Source organism: Haliotis cracherodii, unplaced genomic scaffold, assembly GCF_022045235.1.
Source record: "Haliotis cracherodii isolate W230 unplaced genomic scaffold, xgHalCrac1.p SCAF_12, whole genome shotgun sequence".
NCBI classification, from domain to species: Eukaryota; Metazoa; Mollusca; class Gastropoda; order Lepetellida; family Haliotidae; genus Haliotis; species Haliotis cracherodii.
Window position 1 is genome coordinate 9437633 of NW_027266267.1, and position 6974 is coordinate 9444606.

Consider the following 6974-nt stretch of genomic DNA (forward strand, 5'->3'; position numbering starts at 1 on the left):
CTTTGCCGATACTTTATCGATTTTGTGGGATTTTACATGTGGACATCTGCTGCCCGTGAAAATGTCACAGGCCATCATTTTAAACGAAGCGGAAAACTTTGTAGAATCGGTTATGTCTCAGAATGTGCGGCAGATATGTATAAGCCCGAATTAATCATTCTGAGGAAATTTTAGATATACCAATTAAACCTGACAATCATGTAAACATTGAAAACTCGCACAGCACGTGCACTAAACAGGCGTCGGGTAACGCCGACATTCTCGCTGCAATTGACAATATGAAGCAGTTTTTCAGTCATCAACTCGGTGAGAGTGAAGCTAGAGTTACGAGATCTTTAACAGCAGTGTTGAAGCAGAAACTGAGAAATTGAAGAGAGAATTCGATGCTGAAATAAAGATTCTTAGGGATAAAGTTGTGTATCTTGAAAAATCTCAGAGAACGGCTGAGAGTTAATGAAGATAACTCTAAGAAGTGTGGTGCGGTGGAAAAAACTCTTACAAATCTGGAAAAGAAATTCTCGGAAGTTGTAAAAGGTAGAACTGCAGAAGATGATCTGGCTTGTAAAGTGGTTGTCAGAAATTTGGCTTTTGATGAACGTGAGAACAGTGGTCCAACCCTCACATGTCAACTTGTCCCCCATGTCATTAGAGACGGCCTGAAACTGACAGATGTACGCGTAAAACGTGCGGAGCGAAAAAAAACCGGAATGACAACAAACATGGCTTGATCATGGTACAGTTAGAATCTGGAGAACAGAAAAATAAATTACTTCTAAACAAGAAGAACTTACGAAAGAGCAAGGACTATTCGAGAGTATACTTTGATAGTGCGTAATCTCAGGCTGAACTCGTAGCGCGAAACAACATGCAGCCAATGATCACGGAAATTGGGAAGTTGAAGAAACTCATTCGTCACCACTCGTCCCTTTCCGTAACCTGCAAGAAGACTCGTCCCCCTATCGATGAATGTTATGTGCGAAAATACGACAAACCAATCAGAATGCGCGTATGACTTCACGTTCTTCATCAAAGAAACCCACAGGAATAACTTTTGATTTTACATTTGTCTTGCATCTAAAAATATACCCAAGACACAGTTAAATGTGTTCAATCATACCGTATAATTCCGCACGTCCCGATGTGCTTTAAATTGAATTTGAAATTTCTATAATATATGAGGAAATGTTTGTGAAGCATTACGCAACGAGTCGACAATTGTTTTAGATATGCCCGTTTGCGCAAAGACGGAACCCGGTCGCAAAAATGGTCATGAGATGGGCACGAGTCGCTATTCGGCTTGTCCTGGAATAACACGAGTTGGTCATGAATGGAAGAAACCACGTTTCCAAGGAAAACGTCTGGTTGCTATGAAAGACGCATAGGACACAGTGCGGATGGGTGCATGGAATGTTGGCGGCTGGTCTACACGTGAGTCAACTAATAAACAATTTCGCGAGTCGCTGATTAAAGATCTTGACTGTGACATTTTTGGTGTGTGCCTTTCTAAGAAATAAAGAAAATATTCAGGTAGAAGGCTATACGTGGTTTGGCAATAATCGTAGCCAGGCCAACCCAAGGGATCGGGTGACACTGGAGCCCTTATTAAAAACTCTCTTTTAACTCTGTTTGATGTGATTGTTTTAGATTCATCTGTTGATGACGTTATCTGGTTCAAACTTGTGTCTCAAACTAATCAAGAATTTTCCTTCGTATTATGTATCTGTTATTTACCGCCGGCTGGTTCCACTAGAACTAATGAAGGAGATAATGTTTTCCAAACTTTATTAGAAAAAGTGTATCTATATCAGAACGAAGGAACGATCTGTATTTGTGGTGAATTTAATGCCCGTATTGGTATGAAAGATTTTGTTTTGTTTGTTGTTTAACGCCGCACTCAGCAATATTCCAGCTATATGACGGCGGTTTGTATAATAATCGAGTCTGGACCAGAAAATCCAGTGATTGACATCATGAGCATCGATCCACGCAATTGGGATCGATGACATGTATCAACCAAGTCAGCGAGACTGACCACCCGAAACCGTTAGTCGCCTTTTACGACAAGCATAGTCGCCTTTTACGGCAAGTATGGGTTGCTGAAGACCTATTCTAGCCCGGAATATTCACGGGTCTTATTTTTGGTATGAAAACTGATTATATTGACGGTGTGGATACGATGAGTGACCGTGTGGTCATCGATAACAAAGAAAACGCATATGGTAGTCTGTTTGTCGTTTTTTTTACTAAGAGCAATGTGTGTGTTTTAAATGATCGAGTGGGTAAGCAAGACTACACTTATGTGAAAAATGGGTGTTCCGTCGTTGTATATGGTCACGGCACATGAAGATTTATATCGTTTTTCTAATTTCAATGTCTTGAAAATGTCATCTTGTGCGAATGGAAGTAATGCCCCTGATGTTATTCCGAACCACTCTGCCTTATTGTGTGATTTTTCGATTCCTTATAACCGTGATGATACAAACGAAACTCATTCACATAATTCACCACCTGCTTTTAAACGATATAATTGGAAGAATTGCTCCAATGACTTTTTGGCAAGCGAAGATGCCCTGACAAGTATTAATAATACTATTACGAATATCGAGTTTCATCTTTCTTCCCAAAATGACATAAGTGCTGCTTATAATGAAGTTTTGACATGTTTATATACTGAACTAGATAATAAGGTTGGTATCTTAAAAGACAAAAAAACCCCAAAAACCACAAGAGGTAAATCATTAATTTAAATCATTAATCATTAAATTATATAATGGAATGACGAACTACAGTCATTGAGGGATATTGTTAAAGACTGTGAGCGTAAGTGGTTAAAATGCAGATCTCCTGTTCTAAAGAAATCGTTGAAAGTTAAGTATCGTAATGAAAGGAAATCCTTTGATAAGCGGTTGAGAAAATCAAAACGGTTATTTAAGTTGCAGGAATAACAGCGGCTGTTGGATAAGTACCAGCATAAGGATTCCCGCGAGTTTTGGAAATCCATTGGTAAACTCGGTATTGCTAACGATAGGCGTGGCTCAATACCCTGGAAGGTAACTCTAAATGGGTTTGTTGCTACGGATAGAAAAGTTGTTCTGGAGAAATGGAAAACTGTTTATGGCACATTGGATAATGCAGATCCTACTGACTCGTTTGATTAATTATTTTATGAAAATACTTTATATGATGTAAACAGCACCTCTACTAACCCACAGCAATATGACGTTAGCAGTCTAAATGCTCCGGTAACACGGGAGGAGGTAGTTAATGTTATTAACCGTACTAAGCTTGGTAAGTCCCCTGGTATTGATCAAATCCCAGCTGAAGGATTGAAAAATAACACATGTGTTGCTCTATTACTTAAAATATTCACTTACTGTTTTGAGTATAATACTTGTCCGGACACTTGGCAAAAAAGCATCGTAACCCATATCAAAAAGCCAGATACTCTCGCCGATGATCTTCTTCGTTACCGTGGTCGTTGATATGTATTGCGTGTAAACTCTATTCTGACTTATTAAATCTCCGTTTTACGAAATGGCTGGACGACAACGAAATTCTTGCAGTAGAGCAAAATGGCTTTCGCGCAAAAAGGAGCACAACTGATGATCTTTTTACACTTTACTCAGTCATTAACAACAGAAAGGCAATTAAGAAATCTACTTTCGTGTGTTACATTGATGCTATGAAAGCTTTCGACCGGGTGAACCGTAACTGTCTGTGGTATAAACTGTTAAAGTTGGGTATTGGCGGAAAGTTTTATTTTGCAGTTAGATCGATGTACGAAAAAACTAAGTCGTGTGTGTCGGTAAACGGTCATCTCACAGACATGTTCCCCGTATCAAGCGGCGTCAGACAAGGGTGCGTCTTATCCCCCGTATTATTCTACGTATTTATTAATGATTTGGCACATGAAATCAACAATCTTCACTGCGGTATAGACATCGACGGTACAATGCTAAGTTTATTATTATATGCGGACGACATTGCACTTATAGCCCCTGACGAGCGCTCTCTCCAGTCTATGTTGGACTGAGTCGCGTAATTGTGTAAAAATTGGAGAGTGTAAATTAATTTAAATAAAACTAAGATAGTTCATTATAGACCTCCGAGTGTCGCAAAAACTACCTATTTGTTTAACTGTGGTGAAAGTTTGATTGACATCGCTCCGAGCTATACGTACCTCGAGCTTTGGTTCCAGGAACATCTCGACTTAAATTATACCGCAAAAGAAATGGCTAAATCTGCTGGTAGGGCGCTCGGCGCTATAATTAGCAAATTTAAAGTAATGGGTGGAATGCCGTTCGAGGTTTTCAATACATTGTACGATAATCTGATTGACGCGGTGTTATCCTATGGTTCTGCTATTTGGGGTAATCGTGAATTGGGATGTATTAACGCTGTCCAAAATAAAGCGTGTCGTTTCTACTTGTGAGTTGGTCTCAAAACCCCTAACTTGGCAACTCGCGCAGAAATGAGGTGGCTATCACCTCTTACGAAACAAAGAATCGATATCTCACGTTTTTGGTCAAAATTGAATAATGGATTTGATTTGCCTCATTAAAACCTGGTCAAGAAAATTCAGTAAATCCTGGGATAACACTGTGCTAAACATACTTAATAGTTTACAGCTTCGTGGTTTAGATGTTTATAATGTCTCACCGAGAGATTTACATATTATTAAAGAAAAACTGATTAGTATTGATGGTGAAAGTGGCATAGTACCTTATGGAACGATTCTGGTCAGCCTAACGGTAATAAACTCCGAACATTTCGCTTCATACTTCCTTTTATGTCTACAATAACTGGAACAGGTCAAACCGTATAGGTCCAGACTTGATTATTTGCATGACCTCCGTCATATAGCTGGCATATTGCTGAGTGTGGCGTTAAACAAAAAAACAAACAAACAAAACATATAAATTTAACCGCTTATTTCAAATTCGAGATAAAAATACATAGCGCCAATTTGAACTCCCAATCTGACTTTACAATAGAACTGTGTACCATGATATCGAAGTTTGAATTTGCCACCGTGACAGCTTTAAGAAATCTTAATTAGAATTTTACTTAACTGTAAACAATTCTCCTCGATACAGGTTGAGGAATCCGTAATGAAGTCAAAGAAGGTGATCATTTGCAACATTGTCAAACTTAGTTTCATCCACAGAAACCACGGACCTTTTTCGCAAAACTAAAATTCAACTCAATCCTTCACTTGTTTTTCTGTCACAATGTTTATTGATTATTACCTGCGAAATACATTTCAATTAGTCATCGAGATACATGTCAATTAGCCACACTTTACACCTGTTGTATTCTGAATTGATCGTCTATGCAATCGTATTTCTATGGATCTATAATACACAGTCTGTTACTCAGTCTTATTTCGCTTATCGACTTTCTACATAGGTGAACAGGGACATTTATTTTACATGCAAACAACATGTTATTCAGGAAAATATAATTACATGATAGGGGTTTGTGAACACACAAATAATTATTTATTCAAACACCTCTTCCTTTAAAAAACATATATATTAACACACACAAATGGTTTTTACAAACAATAGTTGATTTTATGCTTCCAAACAAACCACACGCAAGCTATTGTTGAATTTTAAAATATAGCCTAGGTAAATGTATCCACAATCATATTTAATCACAAATTTCGTTCTGTTCTATATAAATGTAACAAGTGAACTAACCATTTCAGTGGATCTCAACATGGACAAAACTGTTGGAGATGTTCAATGAGTGAATGTTTATTTAATGAAGTAAAAACGTAGATTCTTTCTTTTGGTAAATACATGTAGCTGTACATCTTATAGATGTTCCAAGACAAAATGATATAATATCTACCTGTATACCACTTTATAGTGTCTCAGATCGCGGTATGTAAAGAAAACTTGGTGCTCAAAGTGAAGCCCTTTTCCCTCTACATTGATGATACAGCTGTGTGTTTAAAGTTGATTTTGACAGCCCGGGCAAAGTCGGACCTACCACAAACCAAACACTTCTGTTAGAGACTATGTTGAGAATGTAGAGGGGAAAGGGCTTCACTTTGAGCACCTTGTTTTCTTTAAATACGATGTACTGTGACATTATAAAGTGTTTTATATGTAGATACAATACTAAGCTACAGATATTAACACATTTGATGATACATCTGTGTGTATAATTGATTTTGACAGCCCGGGACAAGTCGGACCGAGCACCACTTCTGATAGAGACTATGTTGAGAATGTAGAGGGAAAAGGGCTTCACTTTGAGCACCTTGTTTTCTTTAAAAAACGCGATCTGAGACACTATAAAGAGATATTTAGGTAGATATAATACTAATCTATAGGTGTGAATCCATTTCATGTTACATCTGTGAGGTTTAAGTTGATTTTGACAGCCCGGGCCAAGTTGGACCGAACACTTGTGAGACTGTTGAGAGTATGGGGAGAAGAGGTCTACTTTAACCAACGTGTCTGCTTTATACACGATGAACAGTGACATTATTAAGTGGTATTTACATAGATATAGTACTATCCTATAAATATAAACACTATGCCGACAGATGGAAATTTATATCGCGAGAGCTAGAAGTATTTGATACGTTTCAAATCTTATTTCGTTTAACGATTGCTCTTTTACATGTTACCTAGATCAGCGACGCTTACACACAGCTCCACTTTCTGGATTTCAAGCGATTTACTCCGAAATACCTAATTATGTTTCACGTTTTTGGTTGGTGATTGTTCATTAATGTCATGTGTGTATGTTGCATCAATAATAATAATATATGATCGCCGATAATGAAGTAATTAGCCAATAACACTTTGGCCCGTCTTGGCCCCGCCCGGCCCTAGTTTTAGGCAATGCCCTCGTCAGTTGTCTAATACGGTCAAGAGTAAAATCTTCCGGAAGACCACTGCACTGGAGGTATGTGGATTATTGAGGAGGCACTACGTGTTTGGAACTGGGAGTTG